The 14,114-nt window shown below is 38.2% G+C and overlaps 1 protein-coding gene and 1 long non-coding RNA gene across 2 annotated transcripts in view; both read left to right on the top strand.

Moving 5' to 3' along the window:
- Positions 1 to 14,114, top strand: part of flnba (filamin B a) — a 750,037-nt gene that overhangs the window by 225,513 nt on the left and 510,410 nt on the right. The gene's annotated exons all lie outside the window — the stretch shown is intronic.
- On the top strand, positions 6,913 to 10,086 carry si:ch211-193l2.7. The gene is made up of 2 exons (XR_001800577.3): positions 6,913 to 7,014; positions 9,510 to 10,086. It is a non-coding gene; the product is annotated as a si:ch211-193l2.7 (long non-coding RNA).

Genomic DNA, 14,114 nt, shown 5'->3' with positions numbered 1-14,114 from the left:
CCTTACTAGTACCGGGTTGGACCCCCCTTTTGCCTTCATAACTGCCTTAATCCTTCATGGCATGGATTCAACAAGCTACTGGAAAATTCCTCAGAGACTTTGCTCCATTTTGACATGATAGCATCACACAGTTGCTGCAGATTCATCCATGATGCGAATCTCCCGTTCCACCACATCCCAAAGGTGCTCTATTGGATTGAGATCTGGTGACTGTGGAGGCCATTTGAGTACAGTGAACTCATTGTCATGTTCAAGAAACCAGTTTAAGATGATTCACGCTTTATGACAATGTGCTGGAAGTAGCCATCAGAAGATGGAGACACTGTGCTCATAAAGAGATGGACATGGTCAGCAACAATACTCAGGTAGGCTGTGGTGTTGACATGATGCTCAATTGGTACTAATGGACCCAAAGTGTGCCAAGAAAGTCTCCCCCATGTCTTTACACCATCACCAGCAACGGTTGATACAAGGCAGGACGGATCCATGCTTTCATGTTGTTGAAGCCAAATTCTGACCATCCGAATGTTGCAGCGGAAATCGAGACTCATCAGACCAGAAAGTTTCTCCAATCTTCCATACCGATTAGAAATTTGCGAGCAGTTGGACAGGTGTACCTAATAAAGTGGCCAGTGAGTGTATGTTACTGAGCAATATATTTTTCAAAAAATCTTCTGGCTGTGTTTGAGAGAAAAAAACTGAAACTTATGAAGGTTTGAAACAAGTGCAGTGAGTAAATGATGACAGAATTTACATTTATTTGGGTGAACTATTCCTTTGAACGGACTTTTAGATTGACGATAACCCAGGGTTCAGTGCAGTGTGAAAAGCCATATATTTAAAAGGAACAATATGTCATTTTAAACGATGTAAATAATCAGTAAAGGTTATTTTTGTAGTGAACGCTCAGGGACGCACACTAACCGCTGAGCTGAAAAGCACTTCAGAAACTATGCAGACACAAATCAGTGTCCTGCAGATAGCGTTGATCTCAGTTCATCATAGAATTGACCAAAAATGATGGTTAATATTTCTGATTTTCACTCTGACATTATTATTCAGACAACATTTCAGGATATTAATCAGTAAAATGTCCTGAAATGTGGTCTGCCTTTAGGAAAAATTCTGTATGTCTTTCTTATTTGTTGTTATTATTGATTATCATCTCGTGTTCCATCACTTTTACATTATTTTAGTAATTTTTTGACGTCATTTGGGTTTAAATCATCTTAATAGATTATATAGAGTTATTAGAGATCAGCTTGTACTGTTTTAAACCTCAGATATGAGACTCTGTGTCTTGAAAGTGTTTTTGGGAATTATGCAAACAAATATTTCATAACTTAGTGGTTAAATCTGGTTAATAAAACAGTTTTAAACTAAATGTATATTTTTGTTCGGAGTATTATTATAAATTCATTCATTCATTCATTTTCTTGTCGGCTTAGTCCCTTTATTAATCCGGGGTCACCACAGCAGAATGAACCGGCAACTTATCCAGCAAGTTTTTACGCAGCGGATGCCCTTCCAGCCGCAACCCATCTCTGGGAAACATCCACACACACACTCATACACTACGGACAATTCAGCCTACCCAATTCACCTGTACCGCATGTCTTTGGACTGTGGGGGAAACCGGAGCACCCGGAGGAAATTCACGCGAAGGCAGGGAGAACATGCAAACTCCACACAGAAACGCCAACTGAGCCGAGGTTCGAACCAGCGACCTTCTTGCTGTGAGGCGACATCACTACCTACAGCGCCACTGCCTCACCCTATTATAAATTGATTATATTAAATTTATTATGAATATTAATATCATGAAAGTATGGCAAGAGTACTGGAACATCCATGGTAGGCATTTGTATCAATTTCAATCAACAGTGTGTAAGAGGAGAGAATCAGAGTTGAGGAGAACAGAATTACAAGGTTATGATAAGGACACACAAGGTTGAATAGTCTGGGGTTGGGGCTCGTATGCGAGAACATGAAGGTCAGGTTTTATCCCACGGAACCTGGCCGGGCTTAACCCGAAGGAGCTCAACATGGGGAGAACAAGCAAACTCCACACAGAAATGCCAACTAACCCAGTCGGGACTCGAACCAGCGACCTTCTTGCTGTGAGGCGAGAGTGCTACCCAGTGGTCAGTTGGCATTTCTGTGTGGAGTTTGCATGTTCTCCCCCACAAGTCCAAACATATGCGTGTTGGGGTATTAGGTTGGCCGAGTTGTCCATGGCGTATGTATGTGTGCGAATGAGTATGTATGGGTTTCCCAGTGATGGGTTGCGGCTGGAAGGGCATCCGCTGCGTAAAACATATGCTGGATAAGTTGGCGGTTCATTCTGCTGTGGTGACCCCAGATTGGTGGAGGCACTTGGCCGAGGAGAAAATTAATGAATTTTGATGCTGACTATGAATGAGTGGTTTGAAAAAGGATGTAAAATCGTATCTAATCTTCACAACGCAGTGTTTGACAAGCAACCATCACAATATAAACTGATAATGACCACAGATGTCAGATGTTCAGTTGATTGTTTTATTTCGCAGCAGAAATACATTCAGTGAGCTGCTTTAATCTTTTCAGACTTTACAGAAGCACAAATGATCATGCGATCAATTAAAATGACAATCATCAAATATAAAAACCTTCACAGAAGGAACGGCGACTGCTGTATACAGTACAGGAGAATATTCAACACATGTTGAGAATCAACAAACCCTTAAAGCAGGGTACATGTATGTGGTCTAATATAGACCAAAGAGAAAAGATTCAATCTGAATCATAAAGCCTCTGAATGCAGATCATCTCAAATAGAAGATCATCATAGTACAATAAGCCAAATACAAGCTCAATCTGAGCCACTTTATATAAACAGCACATCAATATCGAGAAATGAAAACATTTCACACGACAATAGACACTATCAGCTTGTAGAATGAAGCCGTATAAACACCCTTTAAAATAAAGAGATTTATCTGATGATGCATCAAGTGTGTAACATTTACTTTAATAAAAGCAACTTCTGATCAGAAATATCAATCAAAACAACAAGATTTAGTAAATAAATCACAGGTCTCCTCACAGCAATCTTCACTGAAGATCAACATTTACACACACTTTCCCACAACAGGAAGAACACACTTTGTCCAGATACAAGTCGCTGTATAAATAAGCAGCAGCAGATTCAGGATCAGCACTTAAGAGAGTGATGCACTCATGTTCGTCTCTCGGTCCTGAAACAGGACAATAAGAACAGTCACATCTCATGAAGATGCAGCTGAAGTAAGTCAGAGTTGTCTAATATAGACATTATTATCAGGATCTCTGCTCATCGAGTCTCTTCACAGAAGTGTTGATGATCAGAGCAGATGATTCTCCTGAACTCCTGAAAGTCTTCATCTCCTCATACAGCGAGAGTCTGAGCGTCTGCTGTAGACGTGGAGCTGCTGGAAGCCTCTTCAACTCCAGCTCTTGTTGACTTGGCTGAAGCTCTCGTGCTCAGATGATGAAGTAAGTCTGCAGCTTCTAGTTCAGCTCCAGCAGTCTTCATCTCCGCCTCTTCATCTCCTCTCTGGACAGAAAGAGCTCAATCTCAGCATGTCAAGTGGAGCGTCTCTGCTTTCTTTCTCCAGCTTGGAGGAACTCTGGAGAGCTGATCGTCATCTCTGCATCTTCTTTCTCAGCTGCAGATGGAGACAGACGAGCGTCAGGAAAGTGTCCTTCAGATGGAGAAGAGCCGGACGCTGCAGTGATGTTGCTGAATGTTGAGCTTTGAGATGATTGTAGGTGTTGATGTGTGGATCTGCTGGAGATCTCGGGCTCTGGTTTGCACTGCCTGCAGCTCCTCTATTTATACTCACAAATCTCCATATCAATGTGTGAGGCTTGAGCTGCTCGCACTTTCTCACAGTCTGCAGCCAATGGAGGAGCAGGAGCAGACAATGAGGCACACACACACACACACATGCTCAACCCTCCTCCAGCAGCAGCTGCTTTAGCAGATCTTTAACCTGCTGGAGTCTCAGAGACACACACGTTCACACACTTTTCTATTCATCACATTCAATCACGCTCACAATAGAAGTGTGTCTGCTCTCACCGAGTTCCCAAACCCTGAATCATCTGTGCGGTGAGTGTCGGCTTAGTCCCTTTATTAACCCGGGGTCGCCACAGCGGAATGAACCACCAACTTATCCACCAAGTTTTTACGCAGCAGATGCCCTTCCAGCCGCAACCCATCTCTGGGAAACATCCACACACACATTCACACACACACTCATACACTACGGACAATTTAGCCTACCCAATTCAACTGCACCGCATGTCTTTGGACTGTGGGGGAAACCGGAGCACCTGGAGGAAATCTACACGAAGGCAGGGAGAACATGCAAACTCCACACAGAAACGGCAACTGAGCCGAGGTTCGAACCAGCGACCCAGCAACCTTCCTGATGTGAGGCGACAGCACTACCTACTGCGCCACTGCCTCGCCCTGTTTAAATTCAACACAAATAAATTGTTTGCAATAGTTCTGCATGCAACACTTTTTTTCAGTGGGGACTAATTACATTTTCTGTCACTTGACCTCATTAGACCCTAGTTCCACACAATTCCTTCATGTTGTCCCAACACAATTCGCTTAAGTTAATTTCATAATTTTTACAAATTTAGCTGGATTGAAGGTAACACAAATACAGTGTCCCCAAGGAAAACATAAGCATTGTGTTATTTCAACTCAGTTTAAATAAGTAGTTTGAAAAGCCTGTATTTCCAATATTGATGCATATAAAGAATCATAAATGACCCTGAAGTCATGGGAAACGCTGCTACATCAAAACTACAGATCTTAATTCCCCCGGGGGGTTTCAGAGCATTTATCCTGCTCATTATCATGTGAATAGACACACTTCTATTGTTGTGTGTGTGGGAAACTCTAAAAAACAGAGTCTCAGTTCTAGCGTCATTAGCATCCTAAACCCCGACACAAACTCAATATTTGACCAGGGAATCCACACACTTTTGGATATTAACAGGATTAAAGTCTAGACCCAACCCAACCACTGGGTTAAAAAAGTATCATTTGAATCTATTTGGAAAAACTAACACAACAGTTTGCATGTTCTCCCAGTGCTGGCGTAGGTGTTTCCTCTGGGTGCTCCAATTTCTGCTCTGGGTGCAACAATTTTAGGTTGTTGTAACCCACAGGTGTCGAACTCAGTTCCAAAAGGGCCGCAGCTCTGCACAGTTTAGTTCCAACCCTAATTAAACACACCTGATCAAACTAATTGAGTCCTTCAGGCTTGTTTGAAATCTACAGGTAAGTGTGTTGGAGCAGGGTTGGAACTAAACTGTGCAGGGCTTCGGCCCTCCAGGAATTGAGTTTGACACTCTTGTTGTAACCCAATGTGGGGTCAAATATGAACCAACCCAACCACTGGGTTAAAAAAGGGTCATTTGAATCTATTTGGAAAAACCAACACAACAGTTTGCATGTTCTCCCAATGCTGGCGTCTGTGTTTCCTCTGGGTGCTCCAATTCCTGCTCTGGATGCAACAATTTTAGGTTGTTGTAACCCGATGTTGGGTAATATATGGACAAACACAACCACTGGGTTAAAAAGGGTCAATTGAATTTATTTGAAAAAAAAAATTACCCAACATTTTCCCAGAACTGGAGGTTCATGAGTTAATGTACTCTCAGTGCTTGATTATGGCTGAAAAGGCATCCGCTGTGTAGAATATATGCCAGAGTAATTGGTGGTTCATTCCGCTGTGGTGACCCCTGATAAATCGGCGACTAAGCTGAAGAAAAATGAATGCACCAATAAATTAACTACACATTGATGTTTTCCTCACCTATTTGACCAAGCGTTGAGTTGTTTACTGGAGTTTACTGTTGCTTTATTCTAATGTCACACTCTAAATATGATAGCTTGTTTCAACTCTGTGTGCGATACTGTCCAAACCAACTGCTGGGTTACATTTCTTATTAAATTAATAGGATCAAAATTAACCCAATGTTTGGGTTAGTCCATATTTGACTCAAATTGAGTTTAAATAACTCAGCATTTCTAAATGTAGTGCAATAAAAAAGCTGGGTCCCACTTTATATTAGGTGGCCTTAACTACTATGTACTTGCATCAAAAAATAAATACAATGCACTTACTGTGTTCATAATGTATTTGAGAACACTTGTGGTGCTCTTGAGTTGGGATAGGGGTTGGGTTATGGACAGGTTTGGTGGAATAGGTAGGGTTAAGGTGTAGGGAATCCTCAACAGTGTATTTACAAATGTAATTACAGGAGTTAATTACAGATGTAATTACATACAGGTATTTAATCAAGCTTAAATACAGAATAAATACATGTATTTACACAATAAGTACATTATAACAAACTATTAATTCCTGTGTAAGTACATATTAGCTAAGGCCACTTAATATAAAGTGGGACCAAAAGCTGGAGTGTAGAATGTCTTAAATTTCCCATAGCTTGAAGGTGTTTTCAGAGCATATGACTTATAACCTATAACTGAACCTATTTAATATGACTTGTATCTTCTATCTATATCCTGCACTTGCTGCTATTGCACTCCTGCTAAGCTCTGATCTGCATTTCGTCTCCTTGTACATGTGTGATCACACTAAAGTCGAATGCAATCTAATCTAATATGCAGATTTATTTCCAGTAGTTGTGAGTGTGTAGTTGGTGATCTTGTGGGAATCTGGAGCGTCCCGCGTCCCCACGTTCATGCAGATGAATATGAGTGACCTTACTGGCAGATGGCAGAGAGCAGAACATCCCACCGTCCGCTCATCAACACACTATTGTCCACACACGCCGAGGCCTCTGATTGGCTGAGAGCACAGAGATACGGGTATAAAAGGAGGCTGAAGATGATGGAAATCCACTTGAAGATCAGACTTCAGCAGAATCAGCATCAGTCATGGCCACATACATGGACGTGTCTTTCCAGAGCAGCTTCAAGACTCAACATGTTCAACACGCAAGGTGAGCATCCAGGACATTACAGCATCATCTCACACTCTACTCTACAATATATCTGATGTATGATGATGTTTGCTGCTTGTTTGCTTACTAAAAATGAGCTGAAACAACACAATTCTGTTAACTTGAGTGTGTTGCGTTCAATCCACTTAAATTTGTACAAACTACTAGTCTTACTAAATTCCTTCATGTTGTCTCAACACAACTCGATTGTGTGGAACACAGCTTATTTTATTTTACAGTGAACAAAGTCTTAATAGCCGGCTGACATGAGCTAAACTCAATATTACAGGACTCTGATGGTTGCTTTATTAATGAGGCTGATGCAGAATCAGCTTTAAGATCTTATCTGATGTGTTGGTTTCTCTCTTTAAAGGTAAAACAAATGTGCTCATTGACTACACTGTAAAAAAAAAATCGTAAAAAAAGGTCAAATGACTGGAAGCTACGGCTGCCAAACAAAAACCGTAAAATTACGGTAACATTTTTTTGTTTAAATAAAGTGCAAAAAATAATAAATCTACAGATATTTTCATTAAAATATTTACAGAAAAACACTGTTATTTTACAGACTTTTCCTAGATTATTATGATCAAATCCATTTAATAAAGTAACACAATAAGAGTTTTACAGAGAAACACTGATATTTTACAGACTTTTCCTAGATTATTACTATCAAATCCATTTAATAAAGTAACACAATAAGAGTTTTACAGAGAAACACTGTTATTTTACAGACTTTTCCTAGATTATTACTATCAAATCCATTTAATAAAGTAACACAATAAGAGTTTTACAGAGAAACACTGTTATTTTACAGACTTTTCCTAGATTATTATGATCGAACACCATCAATAAAGTGACTGCACTAAAAGTTCAAGAAAAAACAATGTTATTTATTTATTTTTTTACAATTAAACGCCTTTAATAAAATGCCAAGACATGCTCTTGGTCGTAATTTAAGTTTTATTTTGGATCAAAAAAGTTTGGAAAAAACATCAAACGAGATACAACTGATTAAAATTCTCACAACTATAACATTACATATTATTGAATAGTATTACTTTAAAACATGTAGAGGTTTAAGTTGTATGAAATGATTCAGTTCCAAATCTTAATGAAATGGAACTGTAACGTGGAGGGGACCCTGACAAAGAAGTGCAGATTCAAATGCAGGTTTATTACACAGAGATGGTCAGGCAAGAACGTCAACACAAGGGCAAACTGCATACAGATGTATGCAGTGAATCCAGAGTCATGGTCAATTTACAGGCAAATGATCAGTCCTGGCAGCAAACAACTTAAACAATTAACAAACAAAGCAAGGCCAAAGAAGAGAACCGCATCATAATGTTCACAGTAGCAGTATAACAAGACTAAGCAATTGGCGTGTGCGTCTGTGCTGCTTTTAAAGTGCATCTAATCAGTTCATAACAGTCCTCCGACTGTGTGTGTGCAATCAGCGGAATCTGGAACAGGTGTATGTGAGCACTCTTAGCGTGTTACTTTATTAAATGGATTTGATCGTAATAATCTAGGAAAAGTCTTTAAAATAACAGTGTTTCTCTGTAAACATTTTCATGAAAATATCTGTAGATTTATTATTTTTTGCACTTTTTTTCAACAAAGAAATTTTACCTTAATTTTATGGTTTTTGTTTGGCAGCCGTAGCTGCCAGTCATTTGACCTTTTTTTACGATTTATTTTTATTTTTTTACAGAGCAAGTAATTACAATTTATTACTTTAATTTTACGTAATTTTAAATGTACTTAAAAAACAGGAAAAAACACTTTAAATAATTCGTCAATTTTTTTGTAAAAAACAGACAAATTGCTGTAATTTGTCATTACTTATATAGTACATAAAATAACATTCAAGCCGTTAATTTACAGATATTGTTTGTAATTTTTACGAACTTTTGAATATAATTTAAAATAACAGAAAAAATACTGTATAAATAATACTGTAATTTCCCTGTATAAAAAACACAAATGTCAGTAATTTTTCTTTAATAATAAAGTACCTAAAATGAAAGTCAAACGGTTAATTTAGAGAGATTGGTTGTCATTTTACTAAGTTTTGAATATAATGTGAAATGACAAAAAATTACTGTAAAAAATTTAAGGATATTTTCTTTAAAATTAGTTTTTTTTTACAGTGTAGTTTTAAACACAAAAGTATTGCTGGTGAAATTTCCTGGGTTTGGTATATGAACTCCGGGTTTTAAAGCAAGCAGATCTGCTGTTTCAGACTCATGTCCCTCAGGATCTCCCCGTAGCATCAACTTGATCAACATATTTACATTTGCATTTGTTCCTCATGTTATTAATTTGCTCAGTTATTATCTATAAAAGATAGTCTCTGTTTTTTAGTATTATCAATGTTGTGTGTCTTGTTAAATGTGTAACGAATCCCCTCAAAAGAGCACAGTGAAGTTGACAATAAGAGAAATAATGTCTGAAGTGCAGATGATTAACGTGAGCGTGTGTGTTTACAGATGCGTTCTCACGTGTTTGGAGAGAAAGTGTGGCAGCAGCTTGGAGAAGCTCAGATGTGCTGTCGCAGAGTATCTTCAGGCCTCAGATCTGCTGGAGAGAGCCGTGTCTTTCCTCACGCTCAGAAGAGTCTTACTGTCTCATGACGGATACTCCAAATATTCCAGAGAAATCCTGCGGCTGTTTCCCGACCATACAGAGGACGTAGCAGCGTTACTGTCTGAAGAATGAACACCGGATACTGAAACACAAGACTTTAAAAAAATCCGCAATGCCTTATCTGTGATCTTCATTATGTTCACCTTTATTGCTCGTAGGAATATTTGTATATCTTTGTTTTAACAAATGCACATTTTTATGCATCATATGCATTATTTTTGGCAGTTATACACTGCAATATATTTAATTTCTTAATAATTGGTACTTTATGCTGTTTTCATTGAAAAAGCATGAGGCGATGTTTAAACCGAAGCTCCTTTGATGGGAGTAAATGTTATTTTATATAAGCATTGTGATCAAACATTGTTCTAAATATGAACAACTGTGTCCAATAGAGGAAATAAAAATATTTCACCATAATATCCATTCAGTTTCTTCATTTGCAGCAATGTTTCCTGCTTCAAAACTAGACAGACAGAAAATATTTAATTACTTACAAAATAGTAAATAGTAAATAGTAGACCATTTCAGATGGCATTTAAAGGGTTTTGCTTCTGAACTCTTTTATATAAAATATTTGTCATATGTGACATGCGACATCAAAATATTGCAATAATGGCTGTTAACTTATTTTTTTAGCCACTGGAATTACAAATATGTAAATAGGCTACTGTATATGTGTGTGTTATATTTGATATAGCCTTCAGGCTCTTATACGGAAATATGTTTGGGTGTCAGGTCTGTTTTGTAAGTATTTTTCACAGACAATATTGATTTACAGTTGCAACCAGAATTATTAAACCCCCTTTGAATTTCTTTTTTTTTAATATTTCCCAAATTATGTTTAACAGAGCAGGGAAATTTTCACAGTATGTCTGATAATATTTTTTCTTCTGGAGAAAGTCTTATTTGTGTTATTTGGGCCAGAATAAAAGCAGTTTTAATTTTTAAAAAACATTTAAGGTCAAAATTATTAGCCCCTTTAAACTATATTTTGTTTTAATAGTCTACAGAACAAACCATCGTTATACAATAACTTGCTTAATTACCCTAACCTGCCTAGTTAACCTAATTAATTAACCTAAGTTAAGTCTTTAAATGTCACTTTAAGCTGTATAGTGTCTTGAAAAATATCTAGTCAAATATTATTTACTGTCATCATGTCAAAGATAAAATAAATCAGTGATAAAAGATGAGTTATTAAAACTATTATGAGTAGAAATGTGTTGAAAAAGTCTCTCTGTTAAACAGATTTAGGGGGGGGGGGCTAATAATTCAAGGGTTTAATAATTCTGATTGCAACTGTAGGTGTTTTAGAAAATTATATTAAACTATTTAAATGGAGTTAGACATTAATTCCCCATCATGTATTTTTTCTTATACTCATAATTTGAGAATCTTTGACTAGTTACTGCGCTCTTCAGACTAAAGCCTGGTTAACTATTCCCGCGTCTCTGTCTCCCTCTTTTGGATATGTTTGAGGAGACCGGCTACAGTTGAAACACAGGGAGAAGATTAGGGATAAGACATTGGTTAAGAAACATTGTGATGTTCCTTAATGGTCGGTAATATGTTTAATAATTATTATTAACAAATAAATAAATAAATAAACATGGCCAGCTAAATCCAGCTTAAACCAGCTTCACCAGCCTGGTTTAAGCTGGACATAGCTGGTTTTGGCTGGACTCCTAGCCTGGCTAGGCTGGTCAAGCTGGTTTTAGCTGGTCATCTCCCAGCCTGACCAGCTAAGACCAGGCTGGAAATGGCTGGAAACCAGCCTGGAAATGGCCAAAAACCCTCTAAAACCAGGCTGGTCGACTAGCTAAAACCAGCCAACCAGCCTAGGCTGGTTTAAGCTGGATTTCTCTGTGGGGTTACTTTTTATGCTCATTTAAGACGAAATTAGTTGTTTGGAAAAAAACCTACCGATATCGACATCCTCATATGTTATTAATATTAATTATGTTTGTAAGTCTGTTTAAACACGCACACAAAAAACAGACTTTCTCTCCGCTTCAAATCGCGAGTACAGAATCCGTTTGGGAAACAGCGTCTGTTTATCACAATATGTGTTTTTAAGTTTTTTCATTCCTAAACAAGCGAAAGCACAGAAGACTCACGATTTAGAGCAAGGGGCGACCCCTGGTGGTTCGGCGGTATGGGTTGCGTATTGGGAGGCTTGGCTGTTCAGAGAAAGACTGAAAATACGGGAGAAATACCTTTACAGGATAATAGCGGGATAGAACAGTAAAATACGGGAGATTCCCGGGAAAAACGGGAGGGTTGACAGGTATTTCAGTTTCCTCAGGTTTCCTTAACAATCACACATGATGATTTTCCAGTCAGTCTTGTAATCTTTACAGAAGCTAACGTTACAACATAAAATTGAATTCTGAGGTAAGAAAGTAAAAAAATAACAAGATAATATTTTGTTTAGTACCTCTACCATTGTAGATGATGTTGTATGAGTTATATCAGGTCAAACTGTAGTTTAAGAATGGTGTATCCTGCTAATTTCAAAGCGCCATGCTAATACAGCTAGCTAAACACTTCTGTATTGAAAACTTTCCAATAAATAGTATTTTAAATTAAATCAAGGAAATGTTTTTCCTTAATGTAAAACTTTAAATAACCAATAATTATAGACGTCTATGTCTATATATGTCTCAAAATAATATGTCTATAGCTTACCCTGCTGAAAAATCCAGCTTAACCCAGCCTAGGCTGGTTGGCTGGTTTTAGCTGGTCGACCAGGCTGGTTTTAGAGGGGTTTTGGCCACTTCCAGGCTGGTTTCCAGCCATTTCCAGCCTGGTCTTAGCTGGTTAAGTTGGAAGATGACAAGCTAAAACCAACTTGACCAGCCTAGCCAAGCTGGAAGTCCAGCCAAAACCAGCTATATCCAGCTGAAACCAGGCTGGTCAAGCTGGTTTTAGCTGGATTTCGCTGGTCATTTTCCAGCCTGACCAGCTAAGACCAGGCTAGAAATGGCTGGAAACCAGCCTGGAAGTGGCCAAAACCCCTCTAAAACCAGGCTGGTCAACCAGTTAAAACCAGTTAAGCTGGATTTTTCAGCAGGGTAAAGAAAAATCACCACAAAACTTTTGGACAATTAGAGTATTTGCAAACTGTATACATTGCACGTTTCAACCACTTAAAATAGATTTAGTATCTGCAGAGTATTGTGTGGTATGAATTATAATCTGAATGTAGGCCTTCTATATTAGCCGCTGTATCATAGCAGGGAAGTTTATGATTTAACATGCACACTTTGAATGAGTGGTATCTAATCTTTTTTGACAAGCAACCATCACAATATAAACTGATAATGACCACAGAAGATGTCAGATGTTCAGTTGATTGTTTTATTTCGCAGCAGAAATACATTCAGTGAGCTGCTTTAATCTTTTCAGACTTCACAGAAGCACAAATGATCAATTAAAACGACAATCATCAAATATAAAAACCTTCACAGAAGGAACGGTGACTGCTGTATACAGTACAGGAGAATATTCAACACATGTTGAGAATCAACAAACCCTTAAAGCAGGGTACATGTATGTGGTCTAATATAGACCAAAGAGAAAAGATTCAATCTGAATCATAAAGCCTCTGAATGAAGATCATCTTAAATAGAAGATCATCATAGTACAATAAGCCAAATACAAGCTCAATCTGAGCCACTTTATATAAACAGCACATCAATATCGAGAAATGAAAACATTTCACACGACAATAGACACTATCAGCTTGTAGAATAAAGCCGTATAAACACCCTTTAAAATAAAGAGATTCATCTGATGATGCATCTAATGCAAAGTGTGTAACATTTACTTTAATAAAAGCAACTTCTGATCAGAAATATCAATCAAAACAACAAGATTTAGTAAATAAATCACAGGTCTCCTCACAGCAAACTTCACTGAAGATCAACATTTACACACACTTTCCCACAACAGGAAGAACACACTTTGTCCAGATACAAGTCGCTGTATAAATAAGCAGCAGCAGATTCAGGATCAGCACTTAAGAGAGTGATGCACTCATGTTCGTCTCTCGGTCCTGAAACAGGACAATAAGAACAGTCACATCTCATGAAGATGCAGCTGAAGTAAGTCAGAGTTGTCTAATATAGACATTATTATATCAGGATCTCTGCTCATTGAGTCTCTTCACAGAAGTCTTGATGATCAGAGCAGATGATTCTCCTGAACTCCTGAAAGTCTTCATCTCCTCATACAGCGAGAGTCTGAGCGTCTGCTGTAGACGTGGAGCTGCTGGAAGCCTCTTCAACTCCAGCTCTTGTTGACTTTGCTGAAGCTCTCGTGCTCAGATGATGAAGTAAGTCTGCAGCTTCTAGTTCAGCTCCAGCAGTCTTCATCTCCGCCTCTTCATCTCCTCTCTGGACAGAAAGAGCTCAATCTCAGCATGTCAAGTGGAGCGTCTCTGC

Source organism: Danio rerio, chromosome 11 (assembly GCF_049306965.1).
Source record: "Danio rerio strain Tuebingen ecotype United States chromosome 11, GRCz12tu, whole genome shotgun sequence".
In the NCBI taxonomy this organism is placed as follows: domain Eukaryota; kingdom Metazoa; phylum Chordata; class Actinopteri; order Cypriniformes; family Danionidae; genus Danio; species Danio rerio.
The sequence above is the reverse complement of the archived record's forward strand: the minus strand, read 5'-3'. Positions and strand labels throughout refer to the sequence as shown.